Source organism: Lupinus angustifolius, unplaced genomic scaffold (genome assembly GCF_001865875.1).
Source record: "Lupinus angustifolius cultivar Tanjil unplaced genomic scaffold, LupAngTanjil_v1.0 Scaffold_417, whole genome shotgun sequence".
In the NCBI taxonomy this organism is placed as follows: domain Eukaryota; kingdom Viridiplantae; phylum Streptophyta; class Magnoliopsida; order Fabales; family Fabaceae; genus Lupinus; species Lupinus angustifolius.
In genome coordinates this window covers 156,737-183,225 of record NW_017727827.1, presented here as the reverse complement: position 1 = coordinate 183,225, position 26,489 = coordinate 156,737, and the positions used below count along the sequence as shown (strand labels likewise).

General features: G+C 33.6%; 1 long non-coding RNA gene across 1 annotated transcript; it reads right to left on the bottom strand.

The window, feature by feature from the left end:
- Positions 1-6,433: 6,433 nt before the first annotated feature.
- Positions 6,434-22,888, bottom strand: LOC109341254. Its single transcript, XR_002106924.1, has 3 exons — positions 22,878-22,888; positions 9,847-9,849; positions 6,434-6,594 (listed from the first exon to the last, which is right to left on the bottom strand). It is a non-coding gene; the product is annotated as an uncharacterized LOC109341254 (long non-coding RNA).
- Positions 22,889-26,489: the final 3,601 nt, after the last annotated feature.

Here is a 26,489-nt window from a genome sequence, read left to right as displayed (position 1 = left end):
GTACCTCAATGTGAATTATATGCTTTTCGGGTCCTTTACCTCGATGAGCTTTGAAAATCTAAGCTTTTTGGGTCCTTTACCTCGAAGTGCAATCTAAACTTTTTGGGTCCTGTACCTCGACATGACATCTGAGCTTTTCGGGTCCTTTACCTCAATTTGCAATTTAAACATTTCAGGTCACGTACCTCGATATGAAATCCAAACTTTTGGGGTCCTGTACCTCGATGAGAAACTTAAACTCTCTAGGTCCTATACCTCGAGGTGAAATATATGCTATCCAATTCTTGTACCTCATCAGAAGATCTAAACTTTCTGGGTCCTGTTTCTCGATGTGAAATTTAAGCTTTCCAGGTCATGTACCTTGATGTGTGATGTAAGCTTTTCATGCCATATGCCTGATGTATTTCAAAACGTACCTTCGAAGTCCTCGTGTTTGACGACCTCGAAATTAACCTTTTCAGGACCCTGAGCCTCATATGAACCTTTTTCACTCCAAATTCTAGCATTACACCAACCTGCGTCTTTGGTTTCACATTTTTAATCCAAATTCTGGCAGTACACCAACTTGCATCTTTGGTTCCCGATTTTCACTCCAAATTCTGGCAGTAAACTAACCTGCATCTTTGGTTTCACCTTTTCACTTCAAATTCTGCCAGTACACCAACCTGTGTCTTTGGTTTCACCTTTTCACTCCAAATTCTAGCAGTACACCAACCTGCGTCTTTGGTTTCACCTTTTCACTCCAAATTCTAGCAATACACCAATCTGTGTCTTTGGTTTCACATTTTCACTCCAAATTTCGGCAATACACCAACATGCATCTTTGGTTTCACCTTTTCACTCCAAATTCTAGCAGTACACCAACCTACGTCTTTGGTTTCACCTCTTCAGTCCAAATTGTGCCAGTATACCAACCAGCTTCTTTGGTTTAACCTTTTAACTCCAAATTCTAGAAGTACACCAACATGCGTCTTTTGTTTCACCTTTTCACTCCAAATTCTAGCAGTACACCAACCTACGTCTTTGGTTTTAAAAATTGGTTTTTGGACAAACAAAATACTTTTTCATTTGCTTGAGGGCTAGCCATCGAACAAGGAGGGGGAGTAAAGTTTGATGCATATAGAAAAATTTGATGTATGTTTAATATGTTTTCATATAGTCTTAGGATTAAAAAAATTTCTTCCATTTTCACATTTACATTTATTTACAAAGTATTTTGTTTGTCCAAAAACCAATTTTTAAAACCGTGACACAAGTTGGCTAAATGAATCAGCATGACATGATTGCATGATTTAAGTTTTCTAAGCATGGTGTAACTTTAGCTTTCATTGAGCAATATGAGATCCATGTTAACCTACTGAGCATAAGTCAACTTTGTGATAATGGGTTCTCTATGGCATTCTATGACGACAAATTCATCATTTAAGGTAAGGTATCCGAAAACTGTATACTTGTTGGTAAGAGAATTAATAACATATATATGATTGCTTTAAATGGTTCTTCTCTTGCCATTAAATGTTCATATGTAAATTATCATGATGCAGAACTGTGGCATTGGAGAATCGCACATATTCTTATGGATCACTTGAACAAGCTAATTAAGAAAGAATTGGTTATTGGTTTACCTAACGTGAAGTTTGTTAAAGACAAACTATGTAGTGCTGGTCAAAAAGGTAAACAAACAAAAGCTTCTTTCAAACCAAAGCATATGGTTTCTTATGATAGACCATTGAAGTTACTACACATAGAGAAGGGTTTAAATATTATTCAAGACATGCTGAATTAAATTGTAGTCAATTAGACACTCACGGGTGTATGAAAATGTATCACAATTATGATATTTTCAAGTTTACATCATATGACTCGAAAGAGTTTTAGAGTGTAATCGAAAACTAGGATAAAGTTTTAAACCTCATTAACGACATGTTGAATGGAATTGTAATCAATTGGACTCTCATGGCTGTAGGAACATGGTATGAAAATTATAATCCCTTCAAGTTGACATCATTTGACTTGAAAGTGGTTGAGAGTACTAGGGGAAAATTTTAAACATTATGATGGACATGTTAAACAAAATTGTAATCAATTGGAATCTCATGGATGTATGCACATGGTATGACAATTGTACTTTCTAGTTGTCATCATACGACTCCAAAGAGTGTGAGTGTTTAATCTAATACTAGGATAAAGGTTTAAACCATATTAAGGACATGTTGAATGGAATTTTAGTCAATTGGACTCTCATGGTTATATGAACATGGTATGAAAATTATAATCCTTTCAAGTTGACATCATATAACTTGAGAGTGTTTGAGAGTACTTGGGGAAAAGTTTAAACATTATGATCGACATGATGAACATAATTATAATCAATAGGACTCTCATGGGTGTATGCACATAGTATGATCCAAGACCTTTCGTAATTGAGAATTTACCAAATGTGATCCCCTATCACTTATGAGTACTCTTAGTGTTCCAACGCGGGAAAAAATGTTCTTGTTTAAAAAATTTATAACTTATTTTCCATCCGCTTTTGGTGTTGCTAATACTTCTACCCCCTAGAAACATAGTCAACAACCACCAAGATATATTCATTGGAAAATGATGATGGGAAAGGTCCCATGAAGTCAAGGCCCTAATAGTCGAAAATTTCAATTTCGAAAATATTTTGCAAGGGTATTTCATTTTTTTCCCATTTCCGGAAGATCATTGACAAGCATCACATTTTATGACATTATTTTGGGCATCTTTAACAATAGTAGGACATAAAAAACAAGATTGGAGAACTTTGTGAGCAGTTCTTTTTCCACTATAATGTCCTGCATATGCTATTGGTTCCTACTTTGAACAGGTACGGTTCATCCCAAACATGAGATTATCTTTTCCATTTTTGTCATGAATTTTTAAATCAAATTCCTACAAAAGTAACACCAACCATCTTAACCTTGGTTTGGAGTCAGGTTTCTTTAGAAGTTATTTGATTGCGGTATGATCAGTAAGAAATAAACTTTTGGCCCCAATCAAATAACTTCTAAATTTTTCCAATGCAAATAGAATAACTGTCAATTCTTTTTCACATGTGCTTGTTCAAAGGTGTTTCTCGGGCAACCCGAGTCATGTTTTCCTTGCAAGTTTATTGATTAGAGTGATGAACAATTTATTGACAGGTGACTTTATTTATTGACTCCCTTTTCATTTTCCTTTGAACCATACCATAAAGGTCGGTCACTTTTTTTAGATTAACCATACCATTTCTTATGAAAGGTTTGTATCAAATAAAAATAAAATGAAAGAAGAATATATTTAGAAATTAACCGTGCCACTTCTTTTGAAGGGTTGGTATAAAGAAAAAAAGAATAAAGCAATAAATAAATTGTTAGATGCGGAAAAGTAAATGAAAAAAGGTAAATGTTTGTGGCGGAAAATAAATGACATAAACTAATTTTAAAGGTTACATTTATTAATTCATGAATTTTTTATTGTCAAGTAACAATCCATTGATTGAATTGCACTTTGTGTGTGTGTTTTGTATTCATGGAGTTACAAATCATGAATTGATGTGCACTTTTGTTAATAGGTTATGTTTTCAACAAATAAAATTTATTGACAACACTTTACTATATTTCACACTTGCATCTCTTTCAAGATTAAATTGTAATATTGTATAGGGTTATGTCGAACCAAAGGGATTTGCATAATAGAAGATAATCATATAGGCATATTATAGAAAAAATAATGATTAACAACTTTACGATGATTTTTTGTTATGTTGCTGCATAAAATTACAAAGAAATGTAAACTAATATTCACATATTCTTAAGGAGAAGTTTTGACTTGAAAGATGGAATTATTTCTCAATTTAAATGATTTTGATGACTTTATGCAAGTTATGTGTTATACTTTGGTTAATTCCATACATTGTGTCTTTAACTTTTCATCTAGTGTCCTAGCATGAAAATATGATTTTCAAACCTTGTATAATACACTAAATAATAATTAACTGCCACTCGTCGGAGTAGGTTGTCACACCCTACTTTAGACTCCATTAATTTTATTTAGCCTTGAAAACAAGTTGCTTAAAATAGATGCTTTGATATGGAAAGTGAACTCAGGTGTAGGTTAAACGTTTCAGTTCACTTGTCAATACCTTAAGAAGAGGCATATTTTGGATCTATAAATCAAGTTTTAGGTGATCAAGCAAAACCGCATTAAGAACTTCTTAAAGAAATAAAAATAACCAAATGTAATAACTTCAATAAATTGAAATCAAAAGATTATGCAAATGAAGTAAAGAAATAACATTAAAGCATTATCCAAATCAATGTGTAGGAGCATGAGCCATCTATCCAAGGATGAAATGATTTTGGACACAACTGAGTATTCCATTTTCCACTCCTTTCTCCTCTTGAATTCTAAGAGATGTTTACAAGAATCTACCTTCCTAAACAGCTTAGAATCATGGCCCCAAGTATTAAAAGGTTGAGAGAATTCTAAAGAGAGGTTTGTAGATAGAAGTGTGTGAAGAAGAGAATGAGAATGAATGTATGAAATGTGTGGCAAGGGCCTCCTATTTATAGACATTTTGGCCACCGCTAAGGCCTCTTGGTCCCATGTCAGGCGCCTGACCAAACCCTTCAGGCTCCTATGTAGCCCGTTGAGCTTCCTACTTTAGCAGGTTGGCCTGGCCAAGTAGGTGCTTGGTGCTAGGATGTCCAATCTGGCTAGGTGCTTGGTTCCATGTTGGGCGATCCTAGTGCATGCTAAGCTGCCTACTTTAGCAGCTTGGCTTGGGCCATGCTTGATTCTAACTGTGCCATGCTTGTGCCTGACCAAGCCACATATGTGCCATGTAATTTTGGGCTTGCCCTTGGTCCACGACAGGCTGCTTGGTGAGTAACTTCATTCTTTTTACTCAATCTTCATCTTCCTCATCAAGTCCTCGTGATCTTCCCTCCGACCATTGAGTTTGGGCAACAAACTCCTCATAATTCCCTCATGGGAAGTTTTGATGTGAGCCATAGATGCTACAGAAGCTTATATAAATGCTTGTGATCCACTGATAGCAAGCAATTTGTTGTTGATTTTAAATTTTTGTTCTTGGACAATTGCTTCCATGGTGGGATTGCTTGTTCCTCCAAGAGATGGTTGAGAAGATGAGCCCAAATTACCAAATTGCTTCCTCAAGTTGGCCCTAGCTTGTGCTAAGCTTCTTTCTTTGCAATGTGAATGGACATATGAGGTGTTTAATTCTATTTTTAGTGCCATGACTTTCCCATATGATCCTGGTACTTCTTGGTACCTACACAAATCATTAGAAAACGAGGGTAAAATCATAGAAAATACTCCCCTAGTATTGCATTTAGAGATTGCATCCGAGATGATGGCCTCAATGTCAATGGAATCATCCTCATAACCAAATTGAAGAGTTTTGCCTTTGTCAAAGGAAGATCTAAGACATGTTATGCTTGTAAGCAAAATCTGAACATGGGACCACTTTGGTTGACTTCTAAACCTTGTAAGCACAAAATCCTTCTCACTTGAGTCTCATCATGTGCTTCTCCTTCACCCAAAGATGATGCTCTTATCTTGACTTGATAAGTGCACAAATCACGATCACAATTTGGGAGAGGAGACCATGGGTTACAAGATACTGATTAATCATGTACTTGTCATAGTACACAACTTTTACGTTAACCCATGTATACCTATTAACTCTTGCCTCTCACGAAACAATGGAAATGGCATAACATTGCTTGACAATGTCCAATAAAAACATATTGTTGGGTTGTGCAAGCTTTTCCCATCCAAATTTCACCACCAAGAGAACATGAGTCCACCAAATTCCTCCTCCTCTAAATTGATGATATTTTTTTCCAAAATGGTTCACTTCTAAGAGTAATCTCCTGGAATTTTTGTTTAGCATCTTGGAGTAAATGTTGTTGCCTTTTTGGATTCTTTGGATTGCCTTTTCTGGAGATCTCCCTTCTACTCCTAAAAAAATTCATTAACATGCAATATTCAAATCCTAGGAGTTAGAAACATAAATTCAAGGCATATTTGTCAAGTTGGCATACAAGTTCTCTCATGCTTCATTTGGTTCCTTTATAAATTCAAGTTGTGAACATGTTTCATTAATTTTGTGAAGTCAAAACAGCCCCAACATCACATTTTTTCAATCAACAATCATAGTTTCACATATTCACAAAAAGTGCCCAAGTAGAAATTTTTCAATGTTTTTGCTTGTAGCGTAAATTCCATAACATCCCCACATTTTGAATGATGCATCAAAGCAAAATTCTTTGATGTTCTTCAGGCTATTGGTTCATGAAAAGGTAGCAATACAAGACAAAGCTCACAAAAAATGCAAGCAATCACCTTTCGAAGATGTATGGACTTTTTTTCTCCTTACGGAATGATTGAAATGAGTTTTATGCCAAATCAAAATATTTTCCAGCCACAAAACATAATTCAATGTGGTTTGAATTTTGAAATTTTGAATATGATTTTGGCTTAAAGACTCACCCAATTTACTATGCATTTTCACCATTTGGTTGAGCCATTTTTCAAAATAATTTGGGGTGACCAAACTGTAGCCTCAATTTGTGTTGTCAAACATTTTCCTCAACCATCATGAACTAAGTCATGGTAAGAAAAATTTTGGTCACAAGTTTGAATTGTTCAACCGAATGCTTATTTGGAAGAAAGTCTAAAAACATTTCTTCTTCACAACACAATTTTTTATTTTAGACAAATTTTCACATGCAAGTGGTTTCAATCATGTTCTAAAATAGCCAACACACATATTTAACATGTAGAAGACAAATATAATCAATCATGATGTATGTGTTATTCATAAAATTTTCAACAATGGAAAGTTTTGAAACTTAGTTAATTGGGAATTTTCATGAAAAAAAATTTCATATGAAATTTCCCAAATCAAAAGTTTCAAAGAAGAACACAAGATAAAAAGAGCCAAACGTTAAAGAAGAAGATCAAGGCACTTACATGTTGAAGTTTTGAAGCTTTTTTAAATAAGAAGAGAGCTAAAGGAGAGAAGAGAATTGTTTTTTGGTCTTTCAAAAGGATCGTGGGTTATGGCTTTCAGTCAAAAGGGGTTCTAATGGGGTGAGATTATCACCATCACCCTTCTACTTCTCAAATGAGCTGGTTTCACCCCTCAAGATGGCATTGCAGTGCTCCCTCGGATTGAATCCTGTACTGGCTGAAAAGGTTGATTTTTTATTTTCAGCCAATTGCTTAGCAAGTTGCCCAATCTGAATCTCCATATTCCTAAGTGATGCATTAGTGTTCTTCTGGTTAGACATCGTCATCTACGTGAATTGATTAGGTGTGTCCTCCATCTTCACATTGTTATCTTGAATTGGGTGTTGCTACTAATTGGTTCTAGCGTAGAACTGAGATGGTGGTTTATGAGGATTGACCTGCTTCCGAGGCTGATTTCCCTAATATTGATTATCCCCCCTTGGGAATTTATTCTAAAAGTTCTATCTTGGAGGATTGTTTACAAAGTGGACTTCCTCATTCTGAGGTTGGAAGGGGCTTACTTCTTTGAAGATTCCATGATTTGTCTAGGTAGGTCATTGAGTTTCTAGGACACTTCATCTAGTTGTTGTTGAAACAGTTTATGTTTAGCCAACACAACATTTGTTGGGCTCAATTCAAGGATTCCACCTCTCATTGCTAGGGGTCCTATTTGATGCTGAATTTTTTGATCATTTAAGGCCATGGACTCAAGGATATCAATGGCCTCCTGCGGGAGGTTTCTTAATAGTTGTCCACCTACAGTTGCATTCAGGATCCACTTATGTTGTTGTTGTAATCCATTTATGAAGATATGGATTTGGGTTAGCACAAAAACCCGACATTTTCTTAGCATGGATTTGAATCGTTCCCAAGATTTAGAAAGACTTTCACTAGTTTGTTGCACAAATGTTGGGATGCAGTATTCATATCCATAAACTTCCCTTGCGGAAAATGTCTATTCATGAACTTTTCCTCCACTAGGTTCTAGTTATTCTGGATATGTGGGGGTAGATACAAGGACCACTCCTTTGATTTTCCAATGAGAGTCATTAGAAAGAGCTTGAGAAATATGGTCTCCTCTTCTGCCTTAGAAATTCCAGTAGTACTGACCAATTCATAGAACTTTGTAAGGTGATTATATGGATCTTCATGATCCAAACCAGGAAAAGGATTGGCATACATCCGCTGTACCATTCCATACTTCATTTCTAGGGGATTTTTATTAATAGTGGGTTTGTTATCAGCCTTTGAACCATCACCAATTTGTTGATTGTTGGCAATTGAGGATTCTGCTTCCTATGGAATAGGTTGTGCTGGTTGGCTTTTGTTTGTGCATTCTTCTTTTTTCTCAAATATTTTTCTAGATTGGGATCGAGAATAAATTCTACTTGTTTGTTCCTAAAATTCACGCAGAAAGAGACTTCTGTCTATTTCCAAGGAAGTTATTAGTAAGAACATAAATTAAAGACAACTAGGTTTAAAAATAAAGTTCGTAATTTTCATTTTTATACAAATTAAAAATTAAATTTGTAAAAAATGTAAAGAGAATCATTTATGCACAATTATTAATGATATAATATACTATATAAAAAAATTTCTATTAAAAACCAAATCTCCGACAATGGCGTCAAATTGTTGAAAGTTGTTTCTATTAAAAAGCAAATCTCCGATTCGGGTTGTCCTTACAAGTTTCTTGATTAGAGTGATGATTGATGAAAATTTTATTGAGTGGTGACTTTATTTATTTACTCATTTTTGGGTTCCTTTTAACCATACCATAAAGGTCAGTCACTTTTCATTAAGTTAACCATACCATTTATTATGAAAGGTTGGTATCAAAGAATAATAAAAAGAATAAAAGAATAAAGTTAGATGTTAACTGTACCACTTCCTTCGAAGGGTTCGTATAAATAATAAAGAATAAAGCAATAAATAAATTGTTAGATGCGGAAAAGTAAATAACTGCATGTAAATAAATAAAATAAAGAGTTAGTGGTTAGTTGCAGAATGTAAATGACATAAAGTAAATGTTAGTAGCAGAAAATAAATGACAGAAAAGTAAATGTTAGCGGTTATATTTATTAATTAAACACTCTTTTATTGTCAAGTAACAATCCATTGATTGAATTTCACTTTTGTATGTTGTTTCTATTCACAAAGATACAAATCATGAATTGATGTGCACTTTTGTGAATAGGTTATGTTTTCAACAAATAACATTTATTGATAACACTTTACTATATTTTACACTTGCATCTCTTTCAAGATTCAATTGTAGTATAGTATAGGGTTATGTCGAACCAAAGAGAATTGCATAATAGAAGATAATCATTTAGGCATATAATAGCAAAAATAATGATTAACAACTTTACGATGATTTTTGGTTATGTTGATGCATAAAATTACAAAGAAATGTGAACTAATATTTACATATTCTTAAGGAGAATTTTTGACTTGAAAGATGTTATTTTTCTCAACTTAAATGATTTTGAAGCCTTTATGCAAGTTATGTTTTATACTTTGGTTAATTCCATACACTGTGTCTTTAACTTTTCATATAGTGTCCTAGCATGAAAATATGATTTTCAAACCTTGTATAATACACTAAATATTAATTAACTGCCACTTGTCGGAGTAGGTTGTCACACCCTACTTCAGACTCCATTAATTTTATTTCACCTTGAATACAAGTTGCTTAAGATAGATGCTTTGATATGGATAGTGAACTAAGGATTTTTCCACTTAAGATTATGAGTTGCAATTACAATATCTCACCCCAAGATCTTTGTGTACCTTACTCACCCCCTAATCCTTATTCACCTTTGGAAAAACACCTTTCCAAGTGATTGTAATCCCCTTTCTTGTCACACCCTTGTGAAAGAAAGTATTCTGCAATAATAATGAAGAATGTTCAACAATATCAGAATTGCCTCTACAAGTTTGAAAGTAATGTAACTTGCAATCCAATCAACTCTTTTGTATACTTAGTAATAATGCTCTTTATAAGTTTGTAAACTTGAAACACTTTCACTTTAAGCAACTTCAGAAATATTAACTTTGAAAGTTTAAGAACTGGTTGCCAAAAGTGCAGAAAATTATTTTAGAATGTGTGTTAGAGCTTTCAAAGCCTTTATATAGACTTTTCAATCACCCATTATGCCTCTACGAAAGCTAGGAATGGATTGGAGTGAAGACATTTCGTTTGGGATGAAAACCTTGCATTTTGAAATCTAAAATCTGATGCAACAACACTTAGTAATCGATTACATCAAGTGGGTAATTGATTATCCAAACGTTCTGTCCACTGATCATTTAATTTAGAATTATAGTTATCGATTACAACAAGTTGAGTACTCAACTTCAATCACACTGGTAATCTATTACTCAAACACAATAATGGATTACTCTGATCAGTTTTAGGTTGGATAATTCTTTTCTCACACATGTAACCTGTTACTTAGATGAAGTAACTCGTTACACACTATTTTTGAAAATTGTTTTGAATATTTTGAAGTGATTCAATTTTCTTTTAAAATAGTTTGAGCATTACTACTATTTTATAATCAAGAGTATAGGATAGAAGTACGCTCCCCCTATTCTGTATGCTCCCCCTTTCATTTGTAGCAGCATACACTCTCCTATCTTTTCTCCCCCTTTTGACTTCCTCCAAAAGTAGAAAAGCCAAGAGTTTCCAGCACATTATATATACAGCAAACAATATGTATATGACAAGCATAAAAGTAATCATAAGATATAAAATAAACATTGCAATGCATATCATAAGACATAGATGTTCAAGAAAAACATCATAAAGCCAATTTTGTTCGACAATATAAAATGATTACAACCTTAAAAACAGAAGTAAATTGTTCATTAATATGCATCAAAACAAAACAAAAATCCTAGACAGAATCTAAGACTCATGCTCAGAGCTGTCTTGATCAATGTCCATGCTACTCATCTTAGAAGAGAGACGATGAAGTTCAAACTGGATTTGTTGATTCTCAATATCAAAGGTATCCATCTGGCTAATGATGTAGCCGTGAAGAGAAATCAAGTCATCCATAATCATATGATTTGAAGGCATGATAGTAGATGAGGAAGATTGAGCATGAAACTCAAAAGGTTATGGTCCAGGAGGGTTAAGATTGGTAGGTTCTGGTTGATCAACAGATGCATTGGGTCTATCAGATCGATGCTTATAGGTGCGGCTGTCAATAGGATCTATGGAGAAACCCGTTTTGTGGACAACTTCCATATCAATCTTGCTTACGCGAAGATTTAGAGCAACCTTGGTTTCACCATTTGTAGAAACACCAAAATGTTCAAGAATATTGGTTATGAAAAATGCAAGGGGCAAGGGGCTTTGAGTTCCTCGAACATTCCACATTTGTCTCATTATCATCTAAGTCCAATTGATTTTGATGTTAAACTTCATAGCGTACATCAATTGGAGTTCTATGTCACTAATTTGAGAATGGTTTGAAAATTTCAGTAAAATGACATAGGTCAGAAAATAATGAAGCACACGATCTTCAAGTTTGAGATGCCTAGCAGATAGGATATCTATATTTTTAACAGTCTCACTAAAGCCCTGTTGCTTACGCATTTCTATTTCCGCTTTGGAAATTCTACACAGAGAGTGGTAGAAATCGTTTTGATCATAGTTATCCCATTCACATACAAGGCCGAAACCTGTTATGCTACCTTGATTGGGTATGTTACAAAACAATGAACTAAAAGTTTTTAAATCCAAAACAATGTCTTTTCCTTTCACATAGGAAGTAAGATGATTTTTCCAAATTTCATGTTATATTAAAATACTCAAACAAGTTTAGGATAAATGACATTCTTTTCACAGCAAAAGTCAAAAAGATTTTGTTGCCGTAAAAGATAAGGAAAAATAAAATTTTCAAAATCAAAATTCCCTAGATTACGTTATTTCAGAGTGAAAATGACTTGCCCATGAAAGTGCTCCTCAAAGACTTTAAGTTGCTCGTCATTAGCAAGAAGTCTTGTAAAATCCAAAGGGTTGGACTCTAAAGATGAAGTTCCGTGGTTCCTTTGAGTCACATTTGTGTGTTGCTTCTTTGATCTAGAAGAGGAAGCCATGGATTGAGGTTTTTGAGTTTTTTTGGGTTTTGGAGATTTGGGGGTTTTTGATTTAGACTACTAAACACGAAAATGATGGTGTCGAAGTGTGTAGAATTGAAAATATGATATGACTAGACACAAAAATCACCCAAAACATATCAAAAACGAATATTTCAGGGTTTGATAGGGTTGAGCAAGAGAGAACACGAGTTGATGAAGAAGATTGATTTTGACAAAGTTGGAAAAATGCAGAAAAAATACATATATAATGACATAGAGTAATCGGTTACTCAAATTCAATTAAAATTTTTAAACAACAACATTGAGTAATCAGTTACTCACTTTTGAGTAATTAGTTACTGAAACATGCTGTTCAACCCTGTAATTGGTTACTCTCCAGTGTAATCGATTACTACAGTCACATCTTTCTTTTGGACATGGTCCCTAAGGAAGTGATGCCTTATATCTATGTGTTTGGTTCTAGAATGTATAATTAGATTCATTGTGAGGTTTATAGCACTAGTATTGTGACATCTTATAGGAGTGCAACCTAAGTCTAAGCCATAATCTTATAATTGTTGTTTAAGCCAGAACACTTGGGCACAACAACTACCTGCTGCTATATATTCAGCTTCAACAGTGGTTAGGACAACACATGTTTGTTTCATGCATGACCAAGAGACTAAAGCATTTCCTAAAATATGACAAGTACCACTTTTACTTTTCCTCTCAGTTTTGCATAAAGCATAATTTGAATCTGAATAACTAACCAAATCACATATTCTTCCTTTTGGATACCATAGCCCAACGTTAGTTGTGCCTTTAAGATATTTCATGATTCTCTTAACAACAACTAAGTCTGATTCTTTTGGTTTAGATTGATAGCGAGCACACAGACATACACTAAACATGATATCATGTCTACTGGAAGTTAAATATAAAAGAGATTCAATAATACCTCGATACTTTGATATTTCAATGTTTTTTCCACCTTCATCTATATCGATGTACGTACTAGATCCCATAGGAGTAGCTATTGGCTTGCAGTCATCCATATCGAATCTTTTCAGCAAATCTCTACAATACTTGGATTTACTTACAAAAATTCCATTATCAAGTTGTTTGATTTGTAGTCCAAAGAAGTAATTCAACTTCCCCATCATGGACATTTCAAACTCTCCTTGCATCATTTTGTCAAAATCACTACACACAACTTCATTAGTAGAACCAAAAATAATGTCATCTTCATAAATTTGAACAAGAAGAGTATGATGATTTATTTTCTTTATAAAGAGTGTAGTGTCGACCTTCCCTTTTGTGAATCCTTCTTCAAGTAAACAATTGGTTAGACGATCATACCATGCACGAGAAGCTTGCTTCAAGCCATAAAGAGCTTTCTTTAATTTGTAAACATGAGAAGGATGTTTATAATCTTCAAAATTATGAGGTTGTTCTACAAACACTTTTTCTTGAATATATCTATTTAGAAAATCACTCTCTACGTCCATTTGATAAAGCTGAAAATTTAAAGAACATACATATGGAAGTAATAGCCTAATAGCTTCAAGTCTAGCAACTGGAGCGAAGGTTTCATCAAAGTCTATATCTTCTTCCTAATTTTATCCTTGGGCTCCTAGTCTAGCTTTATTTCTAACAATAATACCATTTTCATCAGTTTTATTTCGAAATACCCAACAAGTTCCTATGACATGCCTATTTTTAGTTCTAGGAAGAAGTTCCCAAACTTCATTTCTCGCAATCTGGTTTAACTCTTCTTGCATTGCAAGAATCCAATGTTCATCCTCGATTATATCATCAATCTTGGAGGGTTCTATTTGAGAAATGAAGGCCATGTTTAGACAGACATTTTCTAGCATTAAAAGGGTAGTGACACCCTTACTTATATCGCTAATGATGTTGTCAATAGGATGATCTCGATGAGTTCTCCATTCTTTTGGTAAATCATAGTGAATATGCTCTTCTTGATGAGATAGATCATCATCCATCTCCAAATGCTCATAATTAGTTGTAGAATCATTTATAGAAATTTCTTTAGCAGTACAACTTGGCAAATCCACTTCATCAAAGGTTAACCCATCCTTTATAGTAGGATTGGTTTCATCAAAAGATACATGAACAAAAATCTTCCATGGCTAGAGTTCTTTTATTAAAAACTCCATAAGCTTTACTCGTAAGAGAATAACCTAGGAAGATACCTTCATCAGCTTTTGCATCAAACTTGCCTAAGTTACCCTTACCATTATTTAAAACAAAGTATTTACAACCAAATACATGCAAATGAGAAATGTTTGGTTTTCTTCCTTTGAAGAGTTCATAAGGGGTTTTGTTAAGAATTGGTCTTATAAGAACTCGGTTTGAAACATAACATGTAATACTTACTGCATCAACCCAAAAATATTTTGGGAGGTTAGTTAAGTTCTTCTAAAGATCGATTCTTTCTCTCTACAACACCATTATGTTGTGGTGTTCTAGGAGCAGAAAAATTGTGATTGATGCCAAGACCATCACAAAATTCTTCAAATGAAGAGTTTTAAAATTCTTCCCTATGATTACTTCTTTTAGCAGCTATATCAAAAAAGTGTATAGACCCCATGTCAAATGAGGTCATGCATGAGGTAAGCCTTCCTTGGTGGCTAAGTCAACTTGGCCAACTTGCTGGGTGCAAACTGCCAAGCTCCTAGATGGCACCGCTGAGCTGCCTGCTTGAGCAGGTTGGCCTGGCCAAGTAGGTGCCTGGTGCTAGGTTGTCCTATCTGACCAGTGCTTGGTTCCATGCTTGGCAGTCCTGGTGTACGCTAAGCTGCCTGCTTGAGCAGGTTGGCTTGTGTCCTGCTTGATTATGACCGTGCCATGCTTGTGCCTGACAAAGCCAATTTGGTGTAATGTCATCCTAAACGTGCCATTGGTCCACGCCAGACTGCTTGGTGAGAAACTTCATGTTTTTTATCCATGCTTAGGCTAAACACTTAGCTTACCATGTGTGCATCTTTATTTGGCTTATGTGGACACCTCTTGGCTTGGCTATTCTTTTGATCTTTCCTTCTCTTGATTTCTCCTAATAACATTATACAAAGAAATGGAATAGAGGTGGAAAAAATATATTATTTCATTACGACAATTTTTCTAAAAAGAGTTGAATTAAGTTTGTTTTCTCAAGTTTCCACGGGATAAGTGCCATGAAAAGTAGCTATTTTTGGCACTAATCAGTTGCATAATAATTTGTGCCTCATTTAAAACTTTGCTAGCATAGTGAATTGGATGGAATACATTCTCTCTCCTTTATCCCTGTACTGCACCTACTGTGTAATCACTAGCATCACATATTTGTTCAAAAGGTAGATTCTAGTTAGGTGCAATTATGCCAGAAGTAGTTACCACACACTTTTTTAAAGTTTCGAATTCTTTTAAACATGAATTATCAAAATTAAAAACAAAATATTTAAGGAGAAGATTGCAAAGAGGCTTATTTGTTTTGGGAAAGTCCTTGATGAAGAGACGATAAAATTCATCATGTCCTAGAAAGGTTCTAATGCCTTTGACGTTTGTTGGTGGTGGAAGCTTCTCTATGACCTCAACCTTTGCTTTATCAACTTTTATTCCCTTAATCGAATAAAGGGTTTCCCATTTGCAAATACTTAATCAATTAATAGTTTTCTAAAATGACTTAGCTCCTTTTCCATGAACATCTAACTTGAGTGATTAATGCATGATCCATGATTTTGGAAAATGATATAAGTACTAAAGCATCAAAATCATGTATGTATCCTAAATGCACGTAAATCATGTTATGGACGAAAATCTCATATGCATTATATTATGTTCATACTCTAATATGTGAGATTTAATATAAGATTCACTCAATTTAGACTCTACCCATTGAAAGCATCTTATGTACTAAAGTAAAATGATTATCTAGCTTTATTGATCCTTTCTTCAACCTTGAATTTGAGTCACCATGTTCTTGTAGTTGATTTTTACTTGTCCATAGTCTTTAAGCTTTAAGCATTTTCTTGATCAAAATCATCTTATTGCATTCACAATCTTCCATTTTTTTATTATGACAAACCAATCTTGTATATTTTGCAACTTTGTTGAATGACAATCAACTTGTTTTGAGCTTGAAAAATAGCTCCCCTCACTTTGTGCCTTTGATATTTTTGTATTTTATGGAAGCTTGTACTGCCTCAATTATGCAAATTATAGACAACAACCTTTCTCCCCCTTTTGGCATAGTCAAAAGGCAATATTACAAATTAAAATAAGCCAAAAGTAAAGAGTTAATTCAATTAATTCCTGTCTTAATTTATTGTACGTGTACATACTCAATTAAGCAGGTTATGAAATCACTAAATTGCAATATTTTGTTGCTATTAATCAATTATATTTGTCATTAATTGATTAAATTATGTATATTTCAACAATTCAATAAAAATGTCATGATTTTTCGTTGGGATTAAATGTAAGATTCAACATATATTCAATAATTATATCAGTTGTATTGAAGAAATACTAATAAACAGAATAAGAGAAATGTGATCAACACATAATGTTCATAATATCCACTCATTTCATACATTAAAGCACAAGTCAATACAAATCACATATGCCAAAATACAAGAGGAAAACAAAATTTAAAACAAGCATAGAGTCATAAAGAGTACAAAACAACAATGACAAGACACACTCTCTAGACTAAACCAACTAGGACTACTTATTATCGTACTAACTACACTAGATACTAGGAGGTGGTTGAAAATTCCGCCATAGGTGTTGAAAGGAAAGCTAAGATGATCAAATCAAGTATTGCTTTCCAATTATTATCTTTGAAACACAACCAGGAGCCTTTCTTCCATTTATTGCATTCTATTTTCCATTCCATACATTCAATTATCAATGCGCTCATTAAGGCTTTGTTCCATAGCATCCAAATGAGCCAAAACCAAAGATGGTTCTTGATGCATAATAGGAGTCTCATCAGGTTGCGATGCTTGGGTTTGCTCATCTGAAATGGCATCTTCTTCCTCTTCAAAAATTCCAATCATAGTCTGATAGTTTTCCTAATACATCCACACACGACCATAATTTTAAATACTCATCTTGTGGATTAGACTATCATGTATGAGATGCTCCCTGCGATTTACAGTAATTGTCTCCTCATTACTTGTGTCAATCCCAACATGCTCAATGACACGAGAGATAAAGATCCCATAGGCTAACAATCTTGATGAATATGAAGTGATGCCATACATCACTTGATGAATCTTTGCATGCCAATTCACCATGATCTCTTCCTTAATGACATACATAAGCTTCAATTCATTTTCAGTTGGTTTAGCTTGGTTAGTGTTTCGTTGAAGGAAAATGTAGTTAATGAGATAATATAAAAGCATATTCTCAACAGTCTTGGATCTAGCCTTTGTTAGTCGACCTTGAACATTGAAATGAAGTCCTCTTAGGCAAGACTTGTACATCTTATTAGAGTTATAAGAATTTCACAACTTATTGTTACAATCACCTAGAGGAGAGTCATCACTAGCCAAGCCTCCGACATCCAAAAATAGCTCCTCGTCCAAAATTATGAACCTTCCCTTAACAACACTAACATATCTTCCATCCTTATACTAAAATTTGCAATTAAATTCCCAAACAAGAGAGGGAGAAATGTTACCATGAAGATCAAGAAAAGTGTTGGCCCCTTGTACCTCTAATTCCAGTGGGAATTGAAAATCTTGTCCACCTTCCATGCCATAATGTCATAACGTATGTAGGTCTGCTTGCGGCCAATAAATTTGGACAACCTTTTAGCTTGTAGAGCAAGGGTATAGTCGGGATCTCTCCCGACATTAATTTTGCTATCTTGAGTGGAGAAGGAACCGCCACTTTACAAGTTTCTCTATTGCGCAGGATGGTGAAGAGAACGATTAATCCCAACAGTGTGTTTCAATCTCTTTGATCTCCCGTCACTCATATTTGTAACTTAGTTATTGGATAATCAATTATGTTAATCGATTGAATAGATTTGGGGGTTAGGGTTTCAAAAGAGGGACAAATCTAGGCTTAAGAATTTGGAGGAGAAATTGATGGAATATGATGATAATAGGTAGTGAGTAGACGAAATTAGGTAAAGGAATTCTGAATTTGACAGAAAAAACAAAATATTTGAGGTTGGAGAAGATTTCTAGTGAAAGATTGAAGTTCTAGGGTTTGACTTTCGTATATAACACTATCACTGAAACATTGTTAATCAATTAAATGCATTGTTAATGAATTAACAGATTGAATTTTTTTGCTAAGATAGTCGATTAAGGGTTAGTTTCATCGATTAGTAGAATCTAAAAATGTTCCTAGTTAATCGATTAAGGTTTGTTTAATCAATTAAGTTACTTAAAAAATAATCCTAGTTAATCGATTAAGTAAGGTGATAATCGATAAATCACTGTTCTTTCACAACCTTTAACACATTTCAAACTTTTCTTAGGGAATGCTAAGATCTAGCTATACAACATCAATCATATAACATGATCAATCAGGCATATGGATACCTAATCATACAAGAACATATATAAGCAATTGTGGCATGCATTCAAGTAAACATTATATGCAATGAATAAAGATAAAAAAGATTCATTGAATTTTAAAACAAATTTCGATACAACTACCAAATATATGATTCATCAAGAATTCCTAGTTCTCTTTGTATTATAAAGAAATTATCTCTAGGAAGAGGCTTTGTGATGATATCAACATGTTGCTTTGAAGTTTTAACAAATTTAATCACACAATTACCTTTTTTAACATGATTTATTAAGAAATGATGCCTACTTTGTATACGCTTGGTGCGAGAATGCAAAACATGATTCTTATAGGGATTTACGACATTAGTATTATCATATTTAATAGGTTTTTTTTATGAAGGAAAGACCAAAGTCTAATAGTTGTTGCTTCATCCATAAAATTTGAGCACATCACACACCAGTTGGAAGAGCAACACATGCTTGCTCGCTTTTTACTATGCCATGATTCTAGTGAACTACCTAATAGGTGACATGTACCACTTGTACTCTATCTATCCATTTTACATCCAGAAAAATCGAAATAGCCTACTTAGCTAAATGATGCATCCCTAGGATACCATAATTTCGTGCTTAAAGTTCCTTTCAAATATTTCCCGACTCTTTTAGTAGCCGTGGGATGTGGTTCTTTAGGATTAGCTTGACTTCTAGCACACATGCAAACACAAAACATAATATTGGGTCTACTTGAAGTTAAGTAAAGTAAAGAACCAATCATACCACAATATTTAGTTACATCATTAGATTTGCCTTTCTCATACTCATGAAGATAACATGAAGTAGCCATTGGTATGGGCTTCCTTTTCTTTTTCCATATCAAATCCTTTTAAAAGATCCTTCCTATACTTTGTTTGATGAACAAATATGCCATTGTCCATTTGCTTGATCTGTAGCCCGATAAAGAAAGTAATCTCTCCCATCATTGACATTTCAAACTCCCATTTCACCAATTCAGAAAAATCCAAACACAAAACATCATTAGTTGCACCAAAGATAATATCCTCAACATATATTTGTACGGATAGAATATCTTTTTCTGATTTTAGTATGAAAAGTGTGGTATCAACCTTACCCCTTGCAAACCCCTGCTCCAAAAGGAAAGGACTTAGTCTATCATACCAATCTCTAGGAGCTGGCTTTATTCCATATAAGGCCTTTATCAATATGAAATAATGAGTACGAATTTTGGTAGTTTTTAGAACCAAGAATGCACTTTTTACATCCATTGGAAATAATTCGAAATGCATGATAGATGCAAAGGCTAAAAGCATTATTATAACCTATAGCTACTAATCATAGTCAATACTTTCTTCTTGATTGTAATCTTTAGCTACTAATCTATCTTTGTTTCTAATAATGAAGTTGGACTCATTAAGTTTTTTTCTGAACACCCATTTAGTGCATATTATAGGATGATCACCTGGTCTACGAACCAAATTTTGTTTCTTTCAAATTGGTTTAGCACTTCTTCCATAGATAGTGTCCAATGCTGATCCTCAATAGCTCCATCAATAGTCTTGGGCTCAATTTTACAAACAAATGGAAAGAAATTACAATATTGCACAATGCATTTCGCGTTACCACTACCTTAGATATATCACCTTTTACATTGTCGATAGGGTGATAATTATGTGCCTTCCGTGCTTGTTGCACTCTTTCAAGTTCATGATTTGTATCTTGATCTTCTTGTATACATTTTCCAGCTTGTTGAACTTTCAAGTATGCATCCTCAAGAGTACCTACAAGATCATTACAAATATCTTTTCTCCTCTTTTGGAGAAGACTCATCAAATAACACATGTATAGACTCTTCAATTGTCATTGTCCATTTATTAAAGACTGTATAAGCTTTGCTATGATTAGAATAACCAAGGAATATTGTTATATCCAATTTTGAATCAATTTTTCTTAAAAGTTCATTGGGGGGTTTCTTAAGAATAGGCCTCATAAGAATTTTATTCATAACATAGAATGCGGTATGAAATGCATCCCCCCAAAAGTACTTGGGCACTTTACTCTCATTCATCATGGTTCTAGCCAACTCAACAACTTTTTTTTTCCTTTCAACAACTTCATTTTGTTCACGTGTTCTTGGAGCAGAAAATTGATGATTAATACCATATTTTTCGCAAAACTTATCAAATTTGAGGTATTCAAATTTACCACCATGATCACTTCATATAGTCTCAATTTTATAGTTCATTTGATTTTGGACTAACTTGGTCATGTGAATCTTGAATAGTCATCTACAATATCAAGTGCATATTAACTTCCATCAAAAGACATTATTAAGATGGTCCAAACAATTCCATATGAATTAACTCTAATGGCCTTGTTGTGGATACCATGACTTTAGAAGAGAAGGAACTTTTGATTTTGTTTGCACTTTCGGGAAGAATCACAAGTTTTTTCCGTTTTAAACTTGAGTTTAGGTACAGTAATTACTAATTCCTTTGTAGCTAACCTACTCAAATGATTCAAATGGATATGAGCTACTAGCCTATGCCAAATCCAAATATCATCATCTTTTTAAATCAAGCATTTTAAAAATAAAGAGGTCATATGATCCAAATCAACCATATATATGTTATTTCTCCTATGACCAATAAATTTAAGACTATCATCTATGCCACTTTTTGTTACGCAACACATAGAGTCAAAGATCACCTTATTACCTTTGTTGCATAATGAGCTAATGCTTAGAAGATTATGCTCCAATCATTCCACATAGAGCACATTTTCAATTATTGTTTGTGAATCATTACAAATGTTTCCAACACCAAGTATCTTGCCTTGATTGTAATCTCCATATGTGACATGACCTTTATCCTTAGGTGAAAGCTTCAAAAACTTGGACTTATCACCCGTCATGTGCCTAGAACATCCTCTGTCCAAGTACCATTGACGTCCATATGTGATTAGGCACACTAATAAGTTCCAAAATGTACTACATTTCCATCACATTTTATAGCACTTATCTTGGATATTTTGATCAAACATAACTCGAAGTACAACATATTACTTCTTTTTCAAAGAAAATGTTATGATCTCACCTCTTGTCTATAGCTATGTGTATTCCAGGAAGAACTTACCAAAATTTTGTCATGGAGAAAGGATAATCCAACCACTCAAGTAATCAAGCATCAAGATCCACTACAAACCGAAATTTCTCAAGATTACTCCAGCTTGAAGAAAAACGAGCAAACCCATTGTTGAAAGAGTTTTTTATCGAGGGATAGAACATTTTTCTGATTGATTTATTTAGTTACTAGTTTATTCTTTCCTGGCCATCTTGGCTTTGTTGAAAAGAATTTCCAATGCCGGCATAATGGTTTCAAGAATATTCCATTTGATCAAAAACTTAGATTTTTTGAATTTTTAACAACTTCTTACCAGCTCGGTTTTGTGGAATAAATTCCAACACCAGTTTAATGGTATGAATTTAGGAAATTAACACAAGTGATAATGAGTGATATTTAACACAGGTTCCTTTTAACCATACCATAAAGGTCGGTCTCATTTTATTAAGTTAACCATGTCATTTCTTAAGAAAGGTTGATAGGAAAGAATAATAAAACGAACAAAAATAATAAATTTAACCGTACCACTTCTTTAGAAGGGTTCGTACAAATAATAAAGAATAAAGCAATAAATAAATGTTAGGTGTAGAAAAGTAAATGGCATAAAGTAAATGTTAGTTGCGGAAAATAAATGACAGAAATTAAAAGTTCGTAGTTAGATCACTCAATATGACTGTGTATTTTTCCTTTTCACAAAGATAAAATTTATTAATTAAATTTCACTTTGATTGAAGGTTTCTTTCTTTGTGAACAAATAAAATTTATTTGATAACACTTTACTATTTTACATTTGTATCTCTTTCAATATTCAATTGTAGTGTAGTATAGGGTTATGTAGAACCACAAGGAATTGCCTAATAGAACATTATTATTAGCATGTTATATCACTAATAAAGTTTGAACATAATTTTGGTTTGATTTTGTTTATGAAATTTTGACAAATAAACAAATAAACATAAACAACTAATATGCACAAATTCTTGAAGAAACAATTTAGTTTGAATGATGGAAATATTTCTTAACATGTTTCTATGAAAAATGTTTATAAAAACGTTATGTGTTATACTTTGGTTATTCCAAACATCAGTCCATAAAATTTCCCTAGTCCCTCAGCGAGAAAAGGTGATTTTCAAACCATACAAAATACACTAATCAATAGAAAATTGCCACTCGACGAAATAAGTTGCCACACGTTATTTCAGGCTCCATAAACATTGATTAGCCTTGATTAAAGGTTGCTTAAAATGGAGTCTTTGATTTGGAAAATGAACTACGGTGTATTCCTACTTTTTAGGTGATTTGAAAAGACTTTAAAACGAAGCACTTTGAATCTTGAAATCAAGTATTACGTGATCAAGCTAATACCGCATTAAGCACTTTCTAAAGCATTCAAATTTCCAAAGTAATAACATAAACATAATTCATTATAATGAAACAAGAAATTACTATAAATATTATTGAGCCAAAATTCAACTAAGGTTTAGGAGCATTAGCCATCTTAATCCAAAGAGTTAAGACACTTTACCATGCCCAAATGAGATTGCATAATGAATTTTTACATCTTATTTGATTACTCCTTCTCCTACTGAATTAAGGAGAAACTACAAAATAAACTTACCTAAACTACTTCGGAGTAGAAATTCTCCAAGAAATTACAAAGAATAAAGTGTAGAGCAGATAATTTCAGATGTGAGTTGTGAATGAAAAAGATGTGAAAGATTGAATTTTTGAAGTGTGTTGAAGTGCCTCCTATTTATAGAGATTTTTCTGCCACTTCCAAGCTCCTCTCTGCCACCACCAAGCTTCTGGCCAAACCCTTCAACATGGGTTTGGTCACTTGGCCAAGCAGCTAAGTCACCTGCTTGGGGCTGAGTCACCCAAGCTATTATGAGCTACTTGCCCAGCTTTTATGAGCTACTTGCCCAGCTATTGTGAGCTAGCTCTGAAAAACCTATGGAGGCTACTTAGAGTGAGGTCATGCATGATGTCATGGTTTCTTGGTGGCTACGTCAACTTGACCAACTTGTTGAGTGCATATCGTCAAGCTCCTATGTGGCACCGCTAAGCTGCATGCTTAAGCAGCTTTGACCATGTTGATGGTGATGTGGCTTGGTGCTTACTGATCTAGCCAAGTGTGTGATTCCAAGCTGGACGGTCAAGGTGCTCTACTAAGCTGCATGCTTGAGCAGGTTGGCTTGTGCCAAGGTTGTGTTCTAACCGTGCTAGATTGAGTCTGATTGTGCCATGTTGGTGTCCAGGTCAGCTAGGTGTGAGTTTGGTCCAAGCTAAGCTTCTTAGTGAACAACTTCATGTTGACTCCATGCTTTCCACGTAGGCCAAATGTTGTTGAGTCATGCTTAAGGCTAAGCACATTGCTTGCGACGTCAAGCTTAAGTATGTCATGTGTGGATCATTTTGGAATATTTTGAGCACTTTGCTTGCACTTAATTATTTCTTCCCTTTTCCACCTAAATCCTAAAAAATAAATAAAAACGAAATACAAAAATCATATATACAAGATTGTGATATTTTATCCAATAAGTGTTGAATTAAGTTGGTTTTCTCAAATTTTCCAAGGACAAGTGCCATAAAAAGTGTATGAAATTTATTCCTTTTTGGAACATATCAACTCCCCCAACTTAAGACTTTGTTTTCCTCAAACAAATGGTAAAGCACACTCGAATTCAAAACTTGGCTAATTTTTTAAGATATAATTGACATGATTTCAAATTTGCTAAAGCATGATAAAAAAATTTGTTTTAAATGAGATTTTTCATGATTTGTGAATTTTTTACACATAATGCTTCAAACATGAAATGTAGGCCTTTTTCTCATTAAAAATGTGCAACAATTTAACTAAGCAAATATTTTTTTCACCAAAAAGTGTTTTTGCACACAAGTTCAAAATTGGAACTTAAAGGGGTAAGTGTTTAACTCAATTTTTCGAAAATTTGATTGTAGTAATTTGAACTTGGTCTTTGTCTCACCTATTCCCTTAAATTTCATAATCAATCAAGGATCAATAAGGTCCTGTTCTCATTTGTAATGAGGCTTGGTTTGGATAATCATGGTTTTTCTAGATAATCAAGTTAAATTCAAGTAAAAAGAGAGCATTTTGTAAAATTTTCTCAACGAAGAACTTCACTCTACTTTTTTCCATAATTTTCTTCTCCAACCTCTTAGCTTTTGAACCTTCGCACCTTTTTTATTTTCACTTTCTTTTTCAACTTGTTGTTTTTGTAAACAGATTGAGAAAAAAATTTCTTTTTCTTTTTAAGAAGCCATGTCCACCAATTTTCCCCCAACTTGATTCTTTCAAACACCCTTTAAAAATTTAATGCTCTCTTTTAGAACATTGTTTTCAATTTCGGTTTGATGGGATAATTTGGAAAAATGTTTTACTTTGTTTGGCTCAAAGGGACTTATGAAATGATAATCCTAATTTTTTGTTATACTTTTTGACCATTTGGTTCAACTTAAGAAATAACATGCATTGATCAGTTCTTATCATTTTTATGCAATTAAGAGATTTAAACACTCAAACAAGTTTAATTCAACAAATCAAAAGGTGATTTAACTATGATCGTCACGTGTTTGGGTTACTCACTCACTTGGCTTAGATATATACTTCTTGATTAAAAACAATGTTTGCGAAGAACATGTTACACAAATTTAAATTTCATTTGCAAAAAATTTGAAGTTATGACATTATGTGATGTTTTCACAAAACGTTCAGCATTTTACTCATTTTGCTCAATAAAAGCTTAAGTGAAGATATTCTTAGAAATTTCTAATGATGTAGTCATGCCATAATTTTTTATTTAGCCACTATGATTTCGGTTTTGAATTTTTTTTTTGAGTTTATGGACAACCAAATTACTTTTTAAATAATTGTACAATCTTATATACACTATTAACTTTATTTAAAAAATTTCATATGCATTAAACAATATTCCCCCTCTTTAAATGATGGCTTATCCTCAAGCCAATGGAAATACTGGTTTTAAGGAGATGTTTGATGCAGATGAAATTTTCTAAAGAATAACATATTACTTCTAAACACAAACTTAATTAAGCACAAAACATAATATAAATTAAAAAAAAATTAAAAACTAACCAACTATTGGTTTGCCTCCCAGCAGCCGCTCGTTTAACATTAATAGCTTGATGCTTGTTTTTAGCCCGTAGAGATTTTAGTCTTGTTCTGCACTGATGACAGATGATTCATCACCAAGATATGATTTTAAACTCTGTCCATTGTCTGTGCAAGTTCTTTTGGACTCAACATCTTTGCTAAGTTCCAAAAATACCAAATTTTCATACACTTTTCATGGCACTTATCCTATGGAAAAATGTGAAAACAAACTTAATGTTAGGTATCAGTGGTTACAATACACCTAGAAGGGGGGGTTGAATAGGTGTCGCGGTTGAAATAGCCGCTTTTCGAAACTCAACAATTTATGCTGAATCACCCCTAATTAATCGATTACAGGATGAAGATAATCGATTAACAGAACAATCTTAATCGATTAACAAAAACAGTTTTAATCAATTAACAGAAACAATTTTAATCGATTAACAGAAACAGGATAATCGATTAACGCAACAGTTCTAATCGATTAAACAGAAACAGTAAGCTATCACAGAAACGATTAATTGCAGAACAGTTAACCGATAA